At 31.6% G+C, this 22,467-nt stretch overlaps 1 long non-coding RNA gene across 1 annotated transcript in view; it reads right to left on the reverse strand.

The window, feature by feature from the left end:
- Positions 1-201: 201 nt before the first annotated feature.
- The window catches only part of LOC118193358 (uncharacterized), a 33,352-nt gene continuing 11,086 nt past the window's right edge, over positions 202-22,467 (reverse strand). The window contains exon 3 of the long non-coding RNA XR_004758908.2: positions 202-996. This is a non-coding gene — a long non-coding RNA (uncharacterized LOC118193358). The remainder of the gene's footprint in view (positions 997-22,467) is intronic.

Here is a 22,467-nt window from a genome sequence, read left to right on the forward strand (position 1 = left end):
TTATAAAACAAATTTTCTAACTATCATTTACATCACAAACTCTAAATAAACTGTTTAAACCTGCATTTCGTAAATTAGTTTTAAGAAATAATTTGCATAGACGTAGAAAGATTTGAAATGTATTCTCCTTTTGCATATAACTCAAACTTTGAAGCAAAAAATTTAGAATCTCCACCTCCAATGCTAATCACTGAACAACTGAAAAAAAAAAACATGTTTAAGAAATAAAAATAAAAGGAGAACAGATAGCAACAAACCGTGGTTTTACTTCTACAATTTTATATGCAGTTTACTGGTAACTGGAACAATAAACTAAATTCTGCAAATTCAAATTTATAGCACATCTTTGTAGATATAAACATCCAAAATAAGTTAAAAACATTAAAGGCAACAGTTCAATACATATGATATTGATAACTTTTATGGAATATGATAAATTTATAATAAATTTCATATAACTCTACATTCTTGCATGTTATTATCCACAATACTGGAATTAACGTTTACATTCTAACCTTCAACTTTTGGAGATAATATGAAAGAAATTTTTAAAGATTCTAAGAAGGGAAACTGTTCCTGTAGTACAATTCTATTGTATTTTATTTCAGGTATTTGAAATAAAATTCTAAACATTCACTTTACTCGAGAGAGGTTATCAAGGAGGTTCTTTGGACATCGCCCTCTTCTTTCTTTTTATAGTGACAGTTTCGTTTATCTCTTCCAATCAGAATACTTATGGCGGTTTGATCAATACAGGAAAACAAGGTTGTATGCTCCACCTGTTGGATTAAAAAAAGTATTTTTGAACTGATCTTTTTAGTTATCCAATTTTTTGCCCTTTTCTTTTACTTTTCTATCGCTTTGGTTTTTTGTTTCCTAGAAATGTCTTTGCTTCCGATGTTCTTTTCTCTTGACAAATAAGGTTGTTCAAAGAAGATTGAAGGAAAAAATTTCACAGGCGGTGTAGTCTCGAATCAGATGACTGAAGAAGTGTTCCTATTGAATCAAGAGAAATTGAAGATATGTTATAAATTGATTTGAAATATTTCACAGTGAATGCAAAGATGTTCCTGTGTATTTATTGTATGACTGTAATTAGTTCTAGTTTGATAATTTTCATTAAAATATTGTTTAATAATGATTTATATTTGCCATATGTTTGAAAAATACATATTAATTAAAAAAATGAAGTCATGAAGTTATTATACTATTACTGAAAATTTACCAGTCCTTGCTGGCAGGTTATCTAGTTACATCTCCCTGTTACTGAAGTGAGTTATCGTCTTTAGCATTGTCAGCCGCATTTGTTTCGTAAAATGTTTAGGCTCGTACTACTGTATACTTAATATCTCAGTTTTATTAGAACCTTTTTCCTATGTTTCACGAAAATAGCCGCTTTAAAAAGCCTGTTATTGCATAGTCTATTAATTACCGTCAGACCAATGTCTATTAATTAAATTAATGTTTTAGTATTCATTTGCTTCCTATTTTATCTTAGCCTCTTTAGTGTATTAAATTTCGATGAAAAATAGAAAAGTAAAGTCCATTTTTAGAGGAGTATGGCTAAACGAGGATAGAAGAAACAAAACATATACATAACAATTAACGTTATTCATATCTTAGTATTGTTCAACGTAAGAAACGATCCTATCTTCCAACGAAGCCTAAGTTTTAATCATCTCTATAGCTGAAGCTTTTTACTCCAGCATATTTGCAACCCAAAACCAACCATGTGCAATTCTCTTTTGTGAACTAAAGGAAGATTTTATCTAAAGTTCACAAATGAGAGGATTTTTCCTGTTAAAGATTAACTGGAAATTGACTTTCGCCTAAAGAATAATATGATGCGGGAACAGCTAGGAAACATACTTTGATGAACATAGTCACTGATGTCCCGCTTCAAGAATATTGAAAATAACGATTCAAGAAGGAAGCATCGCACTGAAATAAAATTTTATACACATAATAATACAGATGAGAGATACCAAAATCAAGGCAAACAAATACAGTATGTACAATTGGACAAATACATTTCAACTTCAATAACACTTCGGACCGCCGCAACACGGTTCGGCACTGATTTGATTAGACGTCTGATGTTCTGAAGCAGATAGGCTCACAAATCTTGAACAGCCATCTACAAATAATGTATGGTGGCATTTGGCGTTTCATCTGGTCCCACATAGGCTAAATAGAGGGCTATTCCGGAGAGCGGGCTGGCCATGAAAGAATCTGAACGTGGCGTAGGAAGTCTTGAATAGTTCGAGCTGTAAGCGGATGAACATTATCTTGCTGAAAAATTGCCCCTGGGAGAGTATTTAGGAAAGCTCCTGAGTAGGGTCAAAGAATGTGATCAACATATTGCTGGTCTGTTAAAGTTCCCCGTGCCACTATTAGAGTGGACGAGCTAACCTAGTTATCCCCTCAAAACCATTGCTGTGCGGAGAGTGTGACGTGTGTCGCGTGTCTCGTGTGAGTTGCACACGTTCAGAGGGCCCTTCCAAACCTATACGCGGTTATGATGTGTCCACAAAACAAACCGGGGTTCATTACTAAACTCCATATTTTGCCAGTCTGTGGCATTCCACGTCGCTCTGGCTTAGCACCACTGTAGACGGAGTCGCCGATGTTCCGGTGTTAAAGACAGTAGACGAAGAGGGCGCTTGGATTGCAAATTCGCTTCCGCAAGTCATCTAGAAATGGTTTGTGGAAAAAATGTCTTCTGTACACCTAATTGTATAGTGGAACTAGTCACTGGGCGATTCACGACCCGCTAGCCGCATTATCCTTCGATCTTTTCGCCTTGTCATCTTCTTGGTGATCAGAATGTGATTGTCATGTTTATGAATTTTCATCTATGTGCCGGTTTATATAGGGCCCACTTCTTTATTGCAACACTACTGCAAGGTGTGTGGTAATGCTCATTGACCCTAAAATTGTATCATTTGAAAATCGGATCTCACTGTACTTATTTGCAAAGTTTCGTGATTGTACCTTTTTCCTGCTTGGTGCGCTATTTTGAATGTTCCTGAAAGTATTTCGAAAGTCTTGATTCGTAACTTAAAAACTAATGAAGCTTTACTGCGTTAAACATTTTTTTCTGCCAATTCATAAACATTGTGAAATAAATTCGTACTTTACTCTCCTATTTCATAACGTGAAGTAATATGACTGTCTAACATTTAGTAAATTAAAAGAAAAAATAATTTTCTTTGTAAAACACCAAATTTTAAAATATATTTTACTTCTAGTAAATGTCAACACTCTAATAAGTATATTTTAAGAAGATAATAAATGGTGCTATTAGTCAATAGAAAATTTTTATTGAACATTGACAATTAGTTTTTATATATACTATACACTATTAATTTGATGAAATTTTAGAAGAATATTAAATGTTTAAATTCTTCAAAGAGTAATTAATCATATTTCTTTTTTCTTTTCCCTCTGATGTCTCATACTTTCAAAAGCTGTCCCTATTTTGCGAAAAGATATTTTACTTCTTTTCAGATATTACTACCTAGTTAATAATAAGAAAAGTTAAATTGTTATCGTGAATCTATAATTACTCTAGGGACGACTTTTGCCTTAACTTACACTCTGAGTATTTTTTTTTTCGGATTTTAATTTTGTATAATATATTAACGCGAAAAGAAAAATCTCATTTGCTGTTCTTGTAAAGTTCACTCAGAAAAAAGTATTCTTAACTCATAATTTTATGATACTGTAAAAGGATTTTACGAATTAATTATGGTGTTTTGAATGTAAAAATGTTTGAAATTAAAAATTATGCTATATATAAAAGTTGTTTTAAGGATAGCTTATTTTTATATTTGTTTAATTCTGTGTTACATTTTAAGTCGCTTTTTTAACAGTATGAATCGTCGATTTATTTGAAAAAATTATTTAATTTAAAATTAAAATTGAAAGTCAACACATATTTCTAAGTATTTAGGGATAAATGATGGCAACTGCACATTTACTGTATCTTATTTTCAAAAGCTGAATAAAAGTGATGGAAATTAAATTTCAGCACCAAGAAGAAATCCATCTAGAAAAATGAAACGTAGACAAAGCATTTTGTTTACGTAATATATTTATTTGAGTAATGCTTCGAAATCGAAGATTAAAGTATGCGCGAGAAAATCCATTTGAAATGTGCAAAGCTGATGCATTAATAACCGTTGTAATCGCCGTCATGTTTAATGCAAGCATGAAAGCGGGCATGCATTGTGTCTACAGGTGACATGTGCCATTTTATGCGATGGACTTCCATGCTGCATTTGGTCAGTAAAATCAGCATCCATGCTGGTGTCCATCATGTGTATGATACTGGATTTGTCATCCAGTGATGTTCCATACGTGCTCAGGGGGAGAAAGATAGGATGATCTTGCATGCCCAAGGCAACATGTCCACACTCGGTGTATCCTGTTGGAAAATGCGACTTAGAATATTGCTCAAGAATTGTAGTATGAATGATCAGTCTTCAGCCTGATAATTTGCTATGAATGTTTCTGGAATAATGCTGAGAGTGTTCTTGCTGTCAAAAAAAATTGCTTCTCAGATTATAACCCTGGTGTTGGTCCTACGTGTCTATGCCCTAGACGGCTTAATTCCAAGTTCACCTGGCCTGCTCCTAACCAACACAGACATCACTGGCTCTGGTCTGAAAACAAAATAGATCTCTACTCCACCCTCCAGTGAGCTCTAGCTACAGCACAGCTCCTTCTTAGTGCTAAGATTTCATTTTACATCAATGTATTTTTATAACCTAACTTATTTGCAGTGATCATTATTGTACAAAGATTTCATAATTTTCCCTCTGTTATTAAAATTTCACGAGGAATTATATTACACAGAAATGGCATTATGATAATTTTTATATAATGCAACAGAGAATTAATTCAAGTTGATAGTACCACTATGTATAATATTTTATTGGTTATTATATCCTTATCATCTATCTAACAGCACTGTTTTAAAATACTTTAAGAAATATTATATCATTATCTCCTATCTAATAATAATTTCAATTTACCTATTTATTATTTTAATAATTTTGTAACATTTCATTTTTATTGACGTAGTCAACATTTATTCTCCGATTATGATTTAAACCCATGACTTTCCTTTTCTTAGGTCAGACTCAGTAGGGTACCAACAAGAAATCACTTAATGACTTTAATGCTGTTGAATTAATTGTAATCTGATCGGGCCATTCATATGCCATTTACTTTTGTATAGATCAAGATGTTCCCAGACAAAACACAACGCGAATAGAATGCTTCCTGCTTATCCACTGAAACTGCTTTAATCGCATTAAATTGTAATGATGAAGTTTATAGTCAGAATCCGAAGCCAAGACTAATGATTTATTAAAAAATATTGAGGCAGCAAAATATTTCGGAATATCTTGCATTTCATGATGACATTCTGGTGGATAACTGTGAGCAGCAATTTGATCATCTGAAGAAATGCATTGATATTGATAGCGATTATCTTGAAAAGTCTTTAACTTTAATAATGCATAGTGAAGTATCAAAATTATTTCCATGAAATTTTAAAAGAAACTATTTTTTTCACCATACGTGAATTATTTATCCCAGGAAAACCAGAGATTAACAATTAACACATTATTTTTTTAATTTATTTCATATGATTCAGAATATATTCAAAAATTGATTTTAAATATTGCACAGACATTTTTAATAAATAAAATATTTGTTTCAAATCTGTTTCTAACTATATATTATAAAGATAACAGAAATGCGTAAAACATTTCCAATGTAATTTGCGGTAATCTAAAAGAAATATCATTTTTAAACTTTAGCAGCAGTTTGAAATAATCAGCTTTTAAAGAAATAACTTTGAAGCAAACTATATCAAAACTTTACACTTAGTTATTTACTGCTTTATACGATATCAGTATGAAATTCGTATACTCATTTTGCGCAGGAGTTATATTCATAACCTTGATTTTTTTTTCTAATATTTCACAACGTTTACCAATTTTTAGGGTAATAGAAATTACTGAAATCATCGCTTAAAAGTTAATTAATAAGTAGCAACAGCTGATAAAATAACAGATTATTTAGCTTAAACTATCATAATCAATTATGTAACTATAAGTTTTATGAAATAGATTGAAATATGTCCACAACACTAGTATTTCCATTTTTATCTATTACGTTATTACAGCTGTAAACCAGGATAGTGGTTAGTGACGTTGACTGCCCTACCGAAGGGCCCGGTGAAGGCATGGATGTTTGCAAATGTGTAGCGCTTGTGAAGCATTGGGGGCACTCTAAATATACTGCGAACCGAAAGTTCTCTCGAGAAATTGTGGTAAGCGAAGAGAGAGTGGGAGACCCTCGAACCGGTCCCCTCAGGGTGGTCTCCTTTAAAATTGAGGAAAGAGCTGAGCAAAGTCCTACTGTCTCAAAAGTGTAAGAAATAAAAACTAATTAATGATTAACTAAAGAGATTAAGCCGAAGCTAACATAAAGCTAAACTAGTTGGCACCTAAATACAGAATTAGCTAGCGAAGCTATCAAGGGCACGTAAAACGGCCGAGCGTAGTAACAGCTTAGAGAGACATAGCCAAAAGGCAAACGCGTGCTATTCAGAAATTCTGATTCTCTCTTCGGAAGTCAGCGGATCGATTTAATTACCGCTTCTTCTCATAACGCGTTTCTAAAACCTCATTCTGGTAAAGAATTGTAAGCTGAATTTAGAAGAGATAGGAAAGAAGCATAAACTTAAAAATACCTGTTATAAACTTAGGATAAACCTTACGAGGTTACGCGAAGAACATTAGGGTTATCTAAGAGATTGAATGCGTTCGTGGAGGACCGAACTACCAGTCTGCAGTGACATTTACCTCGCTGGTGGGCCATTCCTAGATTGCTATTATTATTTTACTTAACTCTCCAAAATATGCTAGCAAATACTCTTAAAATGTGTTACAAATAATTATTCAGTTAGCTTAATCATGTAAAATATTAATAGCAGAAATTAATTAGCTTATTTTTTGGGGAATGGACAAATAAATATTTCCCACAGTATTATTACTGAAACGAATTATCCATAAAAATATCTCTTTTTATTCTACGCATTTAAGATACATTTTCTCAGAATAATGTGTAGTTATCTTTACACTTGTACATAAATTTAATCATTGAAACAATTATGTAACTTACTATTATCATTTAAATTCTAAAACATACTTGACCGGTAACTAACAATATAAAAAACTTCAAAAGTATTCTAATTCATTGTTTATTATACTTTCAAAATAACTAATGTAGAATATTATATTTCAGTATCACAATATTTAAAAGAAAATTCAAAATGGAAAATGTTACGTCAGCAGATTTTATAATTTTTCATAACGTTTTATAATAAGAAATATTCTTTTACCTGAAATTCTTTAATACGTTTGAAAGTAAAATATCAACTTAAAATTTTAAAAATAATAATTTTGCTTTACTTAAAACTCGACAGTCCGCTGTCATCGTTGATGCACTATTAATTGACCTTTTATTTCAAAGTATAATAACAGACTCCATAATGTTTAAAGACATAAAACGTGAAACATTGAAAGCCCTGTATATTCAGTTTTCAAGCGGAAATTATTTGCATTGATGGTTGAAAGAATCCAGCTTAAAAAGAGAATTTGCGATTAATTTTCACCTCGAGTATCCATAATTAATTAACTCAGACTTAAAGATTCTGTGAACTCGAAGTTTAGCTTATTTTTACGAAGTTCTTGCGGCATTAAGCAATTTAGAGAATGGGAAAACAGGATTAAGGGCTTGAAAGTGTGATAGCGAAATGGTGGTGCATTTGTCGCTGGTATTTAGTGGAAGATTTAAAAGAGAGTCTACTTCGGGTGAGCTAATGGAGATTTGCATTGTAAAACTCGAAAACAATCCTGTAATCGAATGAATATGCGAAATGAACATGAGCAGTATTTGAAAGCTTTTGAAAAGGCTTATATTTGTTCTTTTTCTTTAACTTACGTTCGAATCTAAATTTTAGTCTGAAGTTCATCTACATCATTTTATACGTTCCTTCCTTCTATTGGAACTAAAACAATAACGAACAATAATATCAAAATTATTTTAAAGCAAGAAGATACTTTCGAAAGTTTCGAAATTTATGATGGTGAAAGGCTTTGATAAATTGTGGTCATTCCTGACTTCGAGTTCACAGAACTACAGAGCCACGAGTTTTGTACATATATAAATGAATATATAATATATAATGAATTTTCTTGAAACTGGATTACATTTTTTATATAATGGAATATGGAAATCTAAAGAATCGAAGCTTTGCCTGAAAAATAAGAATACAACTCTATTAAACATTGAGTAAAAGTCTGTCTCGCTAAATTGGGTAGACATCGCCAAGTTGGCAACGGGTTTGGAGATTAATTTTTGTCTCCAAATTTGGCTAGCTATCGTCAAAACTCGCCAAAGGTGACGACCATTCGGCGACATTTAGATCCTGTCCATGTATAACCGTAAGTGGTATTGTGATTTAATAAATGCAATTAATCTAGCTATGCAGCTGTATAACCGTATTCGGCCCTAATATATCTTCCAGTTTTTTCGAGAAGTGGAAGGCACTAGGAATTTTTTCGCGGCCAGAGAAAAAACTACTTAACACCGATAAAGATCAGTTTCCGAAGACTTGTTTAGTTCAGCGAGAGTTCGAAGTATTGAGATATCGCCGTCTTTGCTTCTATCTTTAGATACGCTTTGCATTCGGTTGTGTTTAACGTTCTTAGTACTTTGAAGTGTAACTCTCCTAATTGCACTGTGATACTGTGAAGTTCGGAACGAGTATCTTTGTGGAAAGTTCAAGAACTGTGAAACGTTTCCTTGGTAAAATAAATTTTATGAAGATTTCAGCGGTTCTGCTTGCATTCAATCTATTATAAATCCGAATGCATATAATAATTTTTACAATTGATATCCATTACAGCTGTACATTGATCGGACAAAAATTTTCCTAAATTCGGTGACTTTTATTAATTTATTCCCCAAAAAATGATACCGTCAAGCTGGCGACAGTTTTGGCGCGCCAAAACTGTCGCCAGCTTGACGGTATCTCGCCAATTTAGCGAGCTAGCCATTTACTGAATATTAAATAGACTTACTCATGTATTCTTGCTTTTCCGGCAAAGCTTTGCTTTTTCAGATTTTCAAGTTACATTCTCCAAAAAAAAAATGTTGCAATTTCATACGTAATTTTGCAAAAACTTTTTAACATATATACAAAATTCGTAAAAATATTTTAAAATGAAACTACGCAATTTGTCTCTTATATTTTGTAATTTGTATGTCGCATAACCTATTCAAAACATGCACGTTAATACATCAACAAAAGTATGCCAAAAGTTAAACGCAGGCATAATTTAAATGATTAACAAGAACATTGCGCCTGATATAATTTTATTGATATTTAAATCTATAATCCATTTATTACTAAAACATATGAAAATAATGCGTGAACAGTGAGCCTAGATTTTGAATATCAGTTCATCTGTACTTAACATAATAGTCATGGAGTCGATTGAGAAGAATATTTGCAAGTCCGTCTTTCTCAATTTTCTTTTTAAATGCCTTTTTTCGGGAAAACATTTTTCGCAGAAGTAATACACTCTTTCAAAAGAGATTGCATGAATGAACTTTCGTAAAGCACTGAAAATTTCCTTTGACGTACGTACAACTTACAAAAGCCCAGTAAATAAGCTTCCTTTATGTTGTGTAGCAGAGAGTAACTTTATTGGTTCCGTTCGCTATTTCTTAGGTATGTCTGATGTCAAATGAGAAAGGAGGATGGCACAACTGAATCGCAGTCGGTGAATTGAAAGGGCTGTGGATGTTAAACGTTTCTTAGTATTTCAAAGTACTTGCGCTAGAGAATTACGTCGTTCCTCTTAAGGCACATTTTCAAGTCAAATTTTAGTGCAGTCATCATTTAAACATTATTTCTTAACTGACACTATTCTCAAATCTGCCTGCTCAGTTCTCCTACATAATCACTCGTAACAATTATAACTAAAATTCTTGTTTTAAAATTGAGCACTACTCATACTAGGGCCCTGATTTAGACAAAGCAAACTGGGCAGGTAATACTATATCTTTGATTTACACAAAGCAAACTATACAGGTAAACTGGACAGCCTTGGGCCTCCATTCTCAGAAAAGTCCCTAATCCAAAATCCCTAATCTCAGAAAAGTCTCTAATAACATTTAAAATATATAAAAGTTAAAATACTTTTTTGAACACTTGGTTTCAAAGCCTTAAAATAAAAACAAATAACAAAATTTTATATTTTATATTTTAGTTTTTTAGCTTAAATGAGTGGTAGCTCAGAACGACAGTCTCAAAACGGCATTGTGGTATTTCACTATAAACATCGCCACGAACTCGGAACAAAACCCAGGAAGCAAGATTAAGATACTAAAGATATTCAACAAGGCAAAGAATTGTTTCGTAAAATTGAATCGAATTATCAGCCAGATTGAATCTCATTCGCGTTTCTAAATCACCTTTCAAATAACTTAATCCTTCGAAAGAATTCTTTGGCGACTGTGTAAATTTCTCAACTGTATATATTAAACGATCTCGGCAAGACACATCAGCGTTGTCCTGGAAAGAGCGTCTTATGTGGAGACTATAACAGCATTCTCATTGTGTACTTTGCTATAAATAATAACACGAGAAATCTAAAATAGCCATCCTACTTCACTAAGAATTTAATCTCGTACAAAATTAAGGCTCTTAGTTTTAATTTACATACTTAAATCTCAGTTGGACGCTCTTTTTCCCTGGAAACGCATTCATCTGTTCTGAATTATTCATATTTGTATTCCGTATTTTTTACTTTGTTAGACAAATCGTTTTTTGAGAAAACACAAAATTGTCACTAAACCAGCAACATGCGACGTTTTATTTATCGTCTAAATTACAGCAGTACGCTATTCGTTCTTCTATACCAGCTACATCAGGCATTTTAAATAAAATTGTAACTCTTAAAAACAATATATTTAGCTTCAATACCGTTAGTAACAGAAACGTTTGCAGTTTATGTGCAGAAGCTTCCATATAATAGTTTCATTGCAATTTGGGAGAAAATACTGCGTATTTAGGAAGATTGTACATTTTCGTAAATTTACACTTTTTGTATAATAATAAAATCCTTTACAAAGGTCAGTTTGTGTACCTGTGTGCTCAAAACTCATCTTTGACCTTCCTGTATGTACACTGGTATGTAAAAGAAGGAATAAAATAACAATAAAATAAAAAATAAAACGTTGAAACAATAATGAAACATTTCCAGTAATATTCAGATTCTAATATATGCAGCTGCACAGTTTCCTTTGTACTATCGTAATCTTGTACTCGCAATGTCGAAATGTATTAATTTATTTTCAACTGTAATTAAATGATAAAGGAATCAGTCATCACTAGAGCACACAAATCATTATAGTTATGTAAAATGGGAAGAAAAATACTTTTAGAGACATTAGGTTTTTGGAACCAGAAAACGTCAGGAATGCCGTCGCCGAGATTCGAACTCTGACCCTTCCGATCATTAGACGGACGTGCTTCCAATTACACTACAGAAGTGCGAGTTCAGAAGGATACCTACATATTTCTTCATGGGAGGTAAATAAGAAAAGTTTGTTTCATGAATAATAAGCATATCTATATTTTCCACTCAGTTTGTGTAACATATATACATATAATTAAGTATTTCTTAAAATTTTTTTGACTCACAAATGTTACATACATTAATCCTAACTTGTATCTTTAATGTCAAAACGAAGTTTTTTAGGATTATTTTTAACACATCACACCCAAATATTTTCCATTTTATGAAATTGATACAACAACCTTCTAGCCAACAAACATTCTAACTATTAATTTTGAATTATTCACAATTTAGATTTGAGTTTAATTCATTTAATTTTAACCATTTACTTAAATCATTATTCACACTCAGATTAATATAATTCAGGGTAATGAATATTTCCTAGAAAATTTGCGAATATATCATTAGAAAGTATATAGTTTTCTCATTTTTGCTACCAAAACACCGTCTATTACTCAATACAAAATTCAATAATTCAAATCATCTTAGTTACGAAATTAATTATTACCGGAAAGTTTATAAGATAATTGAAGTTAGAGGAAATTTGAAATTTACTACTTAACTTGAACGTGAGACAGTGAGCTGCTATTTAGTTTATTTAACGAACTTTTGTTACTTAAAACATAAAATTCTTTCTTTACTATTTTAATTTCATATAAAGGGCGCTGTGATCGGTATACTGATTAGAATTCTTAACAGCTGTACCGTTTGTTGTAGTAAGGTTCTAATCCCGAAGGAATAAGTGTTTGTAAGCGTATAGTATGTATGCAGCACTCAAAATACTCTTCGAGTCGAGTAGTTTGGTGGTAGGTGAAGACGAATGGTAGACCCTCAAACCCATTCCTCCTGGTGCTCTACGCCAAAATTGAGACGCGGCTGAGTAAAGGCAAATTGTGGCCTATATGGTGTTCAAGTCAAATGCAAATAACTTGACGCAGCTTTGCGTTATTTGTCACTGGAAAATTCGTAGACTTTGGATTAGGAAGGTATCATTGAAATTCTTTATATTTAGGCTGCCATGCGTAACTTTTGTTCTAAAACCACTGTTACTTGGAAACTATTTACGTTTTGGAACGCCAGTATTTGTTTCTCAACTTAGGATAGTCACTAGCACCTTTGCAACAGGTACGTGGATGTCTGGCACACCGAATTCTGAGTTACATAATAGACAATTAAACTTTTAATCTGTTCATTGCTGAATAAAATACAACTGATATGCAATGATTCGCTAAATTCAAAATATTGCGTGATGAAGGAATAATCAAACCCTTATTTCTTTATTAAAAGGAAGGTGAAAAGGCATAAATAAGGCTTGCAGAAACAAGCGCCACACTCAACCCTTACTATGGACAGGTACTTTGTACGTTCACATTGAATTTTCTAAAACTCTCTCCTTATTTCCAGGAATTATAAAATTTCGCGCAGTAATAAAAATTCTATCACACTAGCTTCCATCTATTCATTTTGTTGGGGAAGATAACAAGAATATTCATCAGCGTCAATAAATAAATGGCGGTTTGTATGTAAAATTCACTTCATTGAGTGCTATGCAGTGACGTTCGTTGAAAACTCACCCAAATGTTGTCGCTTCTCGCCTTTCATGGCGTAGTATTAAAGGGATGAGAAGGCGGAAAAATCTCGATATTTGCATTTCTCCTACTGCTACATCCCAGACGGTTTGAAAGGAACTGCTTTTAGTATAAAGCGAAAACTTTTCAATTATCTTCTCACCACCTGCTTGAAGTTCATGTTATCGATAAGGACGTTTGGAATTCTTGGTTTGCTTTGAGTTCAATCTTTTTCAAAGATACGCCTGGTGGATTTTCAACAAGATATTCTCAAAAGTAGATGCATAAAGGGAGTTTGAATCTTTTTAAAGAAGCTCATGAGAAATTCTTTAAAAAAATCCGAATATTTAAGTAACTCCTGAGTGCTTTTTATTTGCTAATTATTATTTGTTCTAGACCTGGAATATTTCATTCATATGCTGTTCACATGATTATTAGCATAACATTTTATTAAACTTATTTTTCATGACAAAGTAGTAATTAGAAAATTAAATTTAGATACTATCCGCGAAATTACTGAAACAAATAGAAATCTTTTATCACATAAATTAAAATTTGCTCGAATAATTATCGCTTCACCTTTAGGAAATTTGATAATTTAAGATCTAGCTTGTGAATTGATCGCATCATAATTGATAATTTCTTATGTCTTTGTGTTTTCTTGTATCACATAATTAAAATTTAGAAATCGTACGCACGAAAACACTTATTTTCCATGTTTATATTTTGGAAAACAAAAATAAACATAAATATTAGAATGACGTATTCAAGAAACTGAAATCTTAACCTACTCGTATATTTTAAATTGAAATTAAGCGATAGTTATCCTATATGTGCAAACGTTATTCAACCATCGAGGTTTAAAAGCAATGAACAGAACAGTATATTTATATCGGGGCACAAGTTTCCTTGAATATTTTTACAAATTTAAAAAAGAAATTTTCTGATATGTTGCCAATACTGTTTTCCACAAATGCTGAATACATTCAAGAATTTCAGTTATTTTTCTATGACAGATTAATATCTACTATAACAGCAAGATCATTTTTATATTTCTGTAATCTTAATAAAATCACATTTTTTTAGAATTAATGAGAAAAGAACACGTTAATCTTAGTCAAGCTCCAAATTTTCACATTCTAAATCTTGAATTACAGCTTAGGACTTAAAATGTCATTTTCAAAGTCACTTAACGTCGTCGTCTGTTCTTTGCCAAATTTCTATTTCACTTACATGTGCCTTCTATTTTCTTTTTTTAGTTATTTTAAAATGTGTTAAAATAAACAACTGATATCCATGGCATAAATATAAAACAATTACTGTGCAGAAGATTTATTTTCATTCTTTGTATCAAATATGTGCTAGAACTTTAGTGTATTTTCTTTGAAAAAACGGTTTTGCAAATTCATGTTCTCTGCCTGGTGCATTCACACTCTTAAAGTTTAGTTTCTTAAATGTATTTTAAGTGCGTAGACGGCCTTGGTACTTTTAGCAGCTTTCGATATTTGCCATGACTGATGGTTAAGGCTCACATATAAAGATCACAAAACTGAATTTCGACAAATCACGAATCTTTAGTTTCGCACATATCAAAAATCATCCTCTTGCAGACAACATTTGTTTAGTGAGAATACAATAATTTCCATGTACACGGGTTTTTAAAAATACGACTGAAACTTAGACAGGACAGCATAAGCGGCGCAAAGTTGTGTGCAGGATAGAAATAGAAAAAGGAATGACGTAGTTGTTTTGTAAAGAGTATTTATACCTAGTAGATGCAGAAAGTACTCAGCACAGTGATTGGTTAATTTTAGTTTTAGTTACCTTTTCTAAGCAGCGTTATGTAACATGGAAAGATCTCGAATTTGGGAGAAAGGATGAAAGGAGAATATAAAATATAGAGTAGTTAATTTTGAGGTCGCCAGTCATTCTTAAAGCAGCCATCATATCTTGTTATATCTTATATATATATATATATATATATAGTAATAATACATAGTAATAATACATTTAAATAGTAAATGTTGTTGAAATCAAAAATTGGAATTTGTAATTAATTAAGCTGGTATTTTGTTAATTAAAATGCTTAAATAATAAAATTCAATTTAAACAATTAAAACAAGATAATCATTTTTAAATCCCTAGAAAGATTCCATCTTTTCAAGGGTAACTGGAATCTCTCCAAACAGCCACAAAGAATTCATGAGAATCGAGTTTCGTCATTTCGTATTTGTGAACAAAATCGTTATTCCAATTTTAAATTAGCTAATCAGTTTTACAAAATCTGAATTTAAATCTTAAAGAATTTCAGAAATTTCAAATAACTCCCCGACGCTACGATAGAATAAAAATGAAGAATCAAATGAAATGAAAGAGATATACAAATAAAAATCTGATAAACAATGGGTTTCTTCATATTAATAGGCCCAAATTAATTCTAAATTTTACTTACATTTTTGCTCCATTTAAAAGTGATTTCAAAATGGCGGTTTCGCAACAACATGCTTGAAGCCGCTAATAGCTGATATGATTAAGTTTGGGGAGAACCCATTGTATTGATATGCTACTAGATGTTACTTTTATGTTTAAGCATGTAATTTTCAAGAATTTATATGTTTTTAATTTGCAATTTCTTTTAATTTTTAAAAATATTTCAAGAATTTCAGTCATCCTTATACAATTCAGAAGCATGCCTCTGTTGAAAATTCTTCAATTTCTTCCTTGGAAAAGGGCATGGATTTTCGACAATTTTATATATTTTATTATGTTTCATTAATTTTATTTTATTGAATTATTTATTATTTTTTTTAGTTTTTAATTGTTTTGATTTGATTTTGATTTAAGTATTTAATATTGAAATATTATTTCATTTTCATTTTATAATTTTTATTTAACTTTCATTCTTGATAAAATATATATATATACATATCACAATACTCCTCTAATTATGCTAGTTGTTTGTGCAAGTGCTTCGTGTATGGTAAATAGTATTTCTTTTATAAATCAGCTGAAAATCTTGATTCCGCATTTTTCTTTAAACTCTTAGTTTAAACCCAAATAAAACGCTAGATTCGTATAATCATAAAAGTTTTAGCACTTCGTTCTCAACCTAATATTGAATTATTAAATTTTTTAGAAATATGTAGGAAAATTACAAAAAGCATTGAAAATAAGCGTAATTTAAAAGCTTAAATCTCACTTATTTTTATTACAAAAAGACGTACATAATATTATTAACATAAAAGAACAAATGAGAACATTAACAACATCAGAACAATAAAGGATGCACATACAGCATTGGAAATGCATATAAAGTTCAGTAACTCCTTTTGGTTATTTTTTTTCGTTACGATATAATGAAGCACTGATACTTAAGGCATGTTTTTTAATGAGTAAACGAATTATGTTCAAAATTATTCTTACCATATATTATCTAAATAATATTACAGCTACTCGTTTTTATAGTTGAATTTAAACATCAAATCCTCATAACACGTTAAATAATATTCTAAACGCTTTTTGCATGTAAGTAAATTTTCAAAAGCTAAATTATGTCGGATTTAAATATTGAAAATTGATATAAATATTCAGATTGCGGGAACAGTAGTATAAAAAATAATATACTGTCTCATCAGAAATTCTTAATTATATTTCTAGATATTTCTGAAGCTGAAATTTCAACGAAAAATGCATGGTATCCCAAATAAAATTCAATCCGAAGTGAAAAATATGCTAATTCGATTTGTATTGATAAAATAGGTAGTCTCTTTTTATAGTAATATTATATTTTCCACAATGTAGGGCGTTACATATACTCTAGTAAAAGAGCAACTGCACTCAAATTCGATCTGGAATTTTTTTTATTTAGGGCACTCTGTGCTATTACGATATATTTTTGATTTTTCTTCTTTGTTGTAAAAGAAAGAGTTTGTCTTTATCTGAAAGATATGTAATTTAAGCATTTAAAATGTCTACGTTTCTCTTTTAACTCAACAGCCAAAGTTCTCTGTACTGCATCTCTAACGAATTCATCGAAGAAACTGAATTCTTAAGTACCTTTCTCTTCTTAGATATACGGCCCACCAGGGGTCGAGCAGTAAATTCACTGAACACTGTAGCTTCAGTCCGCGTTTAGAATTTCTGTGAATTGGCTGGCCACAGGGGCCTTTTCGTGGCTTTCCTTATGTTTAACGTTTATACGAGCCACTTTTCTTTACAAAGTCCACCACAGAGACATCTCCTCTTTGTCAGATAGCCTTCCAGTGCTTTGTCATAACTAAATAAACCAATCCTAGATATACAGAAAAAGAAAGGTTCAATAAAAACAAAATCCATGAGTAGATGATCTGGAAAGAAATGTTAATTTTATCTTTTTTTGCATTTTATTTGCGTTTTCGGAATTGATTATAATATATACAGATAATATCTGTAAGCCTTCGTGTATATTATTATCATAATTGTATATATATTTTAGTATACAAGATAACAATAAAAATGATCACGCATAATTTCTTAGGTGACAAGTTATTAATCTTTTAAAAAATTGGAACTAGCTGTAGAGAAACGATATAAACTATGGAAATATGCAGCTTCTGTTATAATATTCGGTGCTTTTGCTATATAGTTATATATCCACAGAAAACTCTCAAAATGGTTTTGAAATATTTTTCTCAAAATTATTGTTTATATATCTTTTATAAGTAATGCTTAGTTTGCAGCTTTTAAATAAAGTATAAAATAATATTAACATTAAAAACATAGAAAAAATCTTCATAATTATTTTTTCTATAACATTAGACATTTTACAGAGTACTGTACAAGCAATATTGTACAATTAGCCTATTGTACTGTACAAGAAAACAAAATAAAGAAATTATGTTTGGCATAATCATGGTACATTTATATCTGACAGTTCAAGGAATGCCGCATTGCCTCTTTTAATTAGCTGTGGCTACGAGCAATGAATTAAAATTTGAATTTATAGTAATATTATATTTTCCACAATGCGCGACGTTACATATACTCTAGTAAAAGAGCACCTGCACTCAAGTTCGATCTGGATTACGTCTTATTTTCTAAGTTTGATATGTTTTAAAAATTGTCTGTTTGCACCAATTCTGAAAATATTATTTATATAGAGTTTGCCTTCCTTCTAACTTTACCCAGTCACTCACTATAGGGAACGCTTTCGCAAGAGCGGTTTTAAAGACTTCGAATGTAAAATTCTTACTGCTTGGTTCATTCAATAAAAGTTTAATAATACCTTTGCACCAGCTCAGTGCCTGTCTTCGCAGCGCGAAGATTGCTGTGGTGACATCCTGTATTTCCTCAACGAGGTAAAGACAAAAATACGAACCTATTGTTCGAGAAAGATAACAAACGAACTTCTGCCATCAAAAATAACTACCGGTCTCATCGACGCTCGCATCGTATCCATGATGAACACAAATCCTTCCATTAGATTTATGCTAGTCCATGTGATCCATACTTACATGTGATCTTGGGGGAACCAGATTAAATGTTGCCTTCTCTTGACTAATTGTTCGTACACTTTTTTTTGTGAGCCACTATAGAGATTTTAGAATTTTTTCAACTGAAGAAATTTATAATGACCTCGCCAGAATTAGAATTCCGGATCTCCAGTATACTCATCGGGCGTGCTTCTAGTTACACTACGAATGCGTGCAGAAAGTAGAGAGAAAATACCTTAAAAATTGATACCCAAATTGCGTTTTAATTTTTCTTACGTTTTGCCCGGCTAATAAGAGGGGGAACTGCGGGTCTCTGGCTGCCGTCGTTTTGGTTTGGAAGAGGGATGACCCATTTATAATTACATGGTCCCGACGGGACAAGGCAAATTGGGTCTCCGTATAGTTGCCCAAATTACATTATTCATCAATAAACGTTTTGTTGACATAAAAATATTTAATATCCCAAAGGAGTAATTTTCGCAGAAGAGCTATTAATTTCGTTTTGGAATTTTGCGTCGTCCACTATAAATCGGCAATTAGCTTTTCAGATTGTTGTCACCAAATATCAAAGCCCTGCATTATAGTTAAAATAATTAAATAATGAAAAATCTTCATTTATGTATGCATGTTTCTCGCATTGTAAAAACGCCAGGGTACCTAGAGGCAACACATTTTGAATAACGTAGACCTCCACTCGAATATGGGCATCTGAAAGCCCAAATTTGGAATTTTTTGCAATCTATTTCATATTTTGTAAACCTTAACGAATTTTTGATTAACAAACTCAGCGATTTCAATGCGAGCAATGGTAACACTGTAAAGAAAACAATATTTTTATCTTCAGCGTGCGAGACTGTGTATCGGAAATTCTCAAGATATGCTCTTTTTAAATACTTTTTGATATTGCTATTGAATTGAATTTGATGGTTTAAGTGCGAAGAACATGATATTTTATAAATAAATGTAACGCACAAAACATGAAAGAAAAGTCCCTTTCGGCGTAATATAAAATCTGAAAGCTTCCGCGTTTCTTTCTTTATTTACTTATTTTATTACCATAGTACTTATCTTGCAACAGACGAGGCCTGCCCATTTAGGAGTAGCAGATAATTTACTGTTACTGGCCGATGGGAACAACCACATAAAACGCAACCAAATTGCGTAAGAAAAACAAAGAAGGTTAGTGAATAAAGAGAGAGATTTTGTTTGTATTACTGCATGTGTCATATGAGGAGATAAAATAGGAAGAGAAAAACATTAGACTTATATAATTCCTTTTTATTGACTGTTGTAGTAATAGCATTTATATTCAAAAAGATAACGCTACTAGATTTATCTGTAAACATATTAGAACACTAAATTTGTAAAAAATACTGGATCTAGCATGAAAGCACTAGAAGTTATTACATTATTCGTATATGTTTCTTGTCTAGCAAATATAAATAGTTTTGCCTTAAAGTTATCAAAATTCAATATAGATAAATTTTACACTGTTTACGTCATCCCTGCTATTGAGCTGGAAAACTAACACTTATAATAATGTTGAATGCCAAACAGAAAATTCTTTCCATTTCAACAATAACGAGTTAAAAATATATATGGAAGGTAAACTGAGCGTTCTGTCCATTAAACATTTTTGAGACTCGTTCACGCCTCTTCTAAATTAAACAGCATTCTCAGCCATTAACATTTTCAGCTTTCATTTGCATTATTCATGCATGCCCAAGATGTCATTTTTATTCCCTCTCTGTTCCTCTGTTCGGTAGCGTCTTTTCCATCATTGTGTTCGTTATAAAGAAAAAAAAAAAAAAATTAATGTAGTTTTATATAAAAACCTACGTAATAATAAGTGTAGGTCTGCTCGGAAAATAAGCGTCGGACTACTTTATCATACTATACAACTTTCTAATTTGCATTTTCTAATATTTATTTTCTGACAAGAGTACTAACTTTCAGATACGTTTTCTAAAAATGTTCATTTAGCAATGTATGACCACTTTATTGCCCCAAAGCCTTAGGTCTATTAACTCTCGCCGTCTTCATAGGAAAGCTATTAAATGGGCATCATATATTTATATAATATACAAATATATTATATCATACATATCATTTTTACTTACTTTTAATCACTTCTATATATCTGATTTTATTGTTCTATACTTGCAATATCTGTCTCCGTTATTCCACATAAACTAAATTAGATCCTACAAAACTAATTAGATCCACATAAACTAAATTAGATCACGCCTGTGCGAATTCTCGCACAGGCGTGAATTAATTACCAGCACAGAAGAAGGTTGAAAATAACCCTTTATTAATTCAAACTAATTTAACAGAAACGGACGGACTTCTTGCGTTTACAAAAACGCCGTCCACTTGTTGTGGAAACTAAAACGTAGAATAACATACAAGTCAAACCTGAAATAAAAAGTGCAAGAGCGCACTTAAAGTTTACGCCTAAGCGGTGGACTCACAAGAATCTAACAGGCGTGATACTAATCTGATAAGGCCAAGAGGCTTACTAGCGTGACCGCGAAATTACAACGAAACGTGCGCTTGGCTAACGAAACACGCTCTGAATAAACTGAGATATTCACACGTTTAAATAGCACTTCGCTTTAAATTTACATCCTGGCGAGAAAATGTGAGAGGAGTTGAGAAGTTTAGAACAGGTAATCAAACTTAAAATAAATTTGTTATGCAAAATAAGGAAAACCCTACATACTTATGTCTCGAAATTAGATTCATAATTTAGAACAAAAGCGTTATCATTTCCGCATCTGTCACATCAGAATTATATCCTTTAACTTCATATTACTGGAATAAATAACATTTCTAATTTCTTAATTTTGTGCCTTTGGTATCTGCAGTAAAATTTAAAGAGCAGTAACTAATTTGATGGCTCTAATGCTTGGAATGACTAATTATCAATCGGAAATAAGTTACATGCATGTTTTGGACAGAAAATGTTGTAAAATTACTAAATAAGTTTAACCTAGAAGCAATTTAAATGTTATATTTCGTAAAGTATGTTGAATCACACAAAAATATGCGTTTCATTTTTAAATTTATTGCAGCAACATTTGATGAAATTGTTTATAATATGAATACCTAAATTAATCAATTACAATTGCAATATCATACTTTGAATTCTACACACCAAATTTAAGATGATTGGGAAACACTTGCAAACTAATGCACGATAAGTATTAAGTGTTCTGACTGGCAAATGTACATTTATGGCAATTGCGAGCACCATAGGTCCTATTTGTCTCTATTCTTACGTTTTCATCTCTATCATTTTTCAAATAAAGAGATGGGGCCACCAAATGTTCTCGCCATCGATTACTTTTAATGATAAAATATAGCAATTTGTAAAAAGGCCCTCTATTGACAATTCTAAATTATGCATCTTTTAAATATATTATGAGTTTGCTTTTGAATTTTATGGGGGGTAAGTCTGAGTTAAAAGTTATGTAACCCATTTCTCTATGAAACTGGGATGTTGATAAACTGAGAACGACTGAGGAAACAAATTGCCTTAAAACATTTAACACTATATCGGTTATTTTAAACATAACGCTGATTTAAAAAAATCCGATTTTACTATTGAAATTTATGGGATGTAAGAGCTAAGAAAGAGATGCTTAATAGTAAAATTAAAAAGACAAAAATGATTCCGCTAGTATTAGTAAGTTCAAGAGCAGGTTGCCAAACTGCGAATACAACGAGAGTACTAAAAACCTTAATAAACCCTGT

This window comes from Stegodyphus dumicola, chromosome 12 (assembly GCF_044657685.1).
Source record: "Stegodyphus dumicola isolate Sdum_Otavi_A_Nest chromosome 12, ASM4465768v1".
NCBI lineage: Eukaryota > Metazoa > Arthropoda > Arachnida > Araneae > Eresidae > Stegodyphus > Stegodyphus dumicola.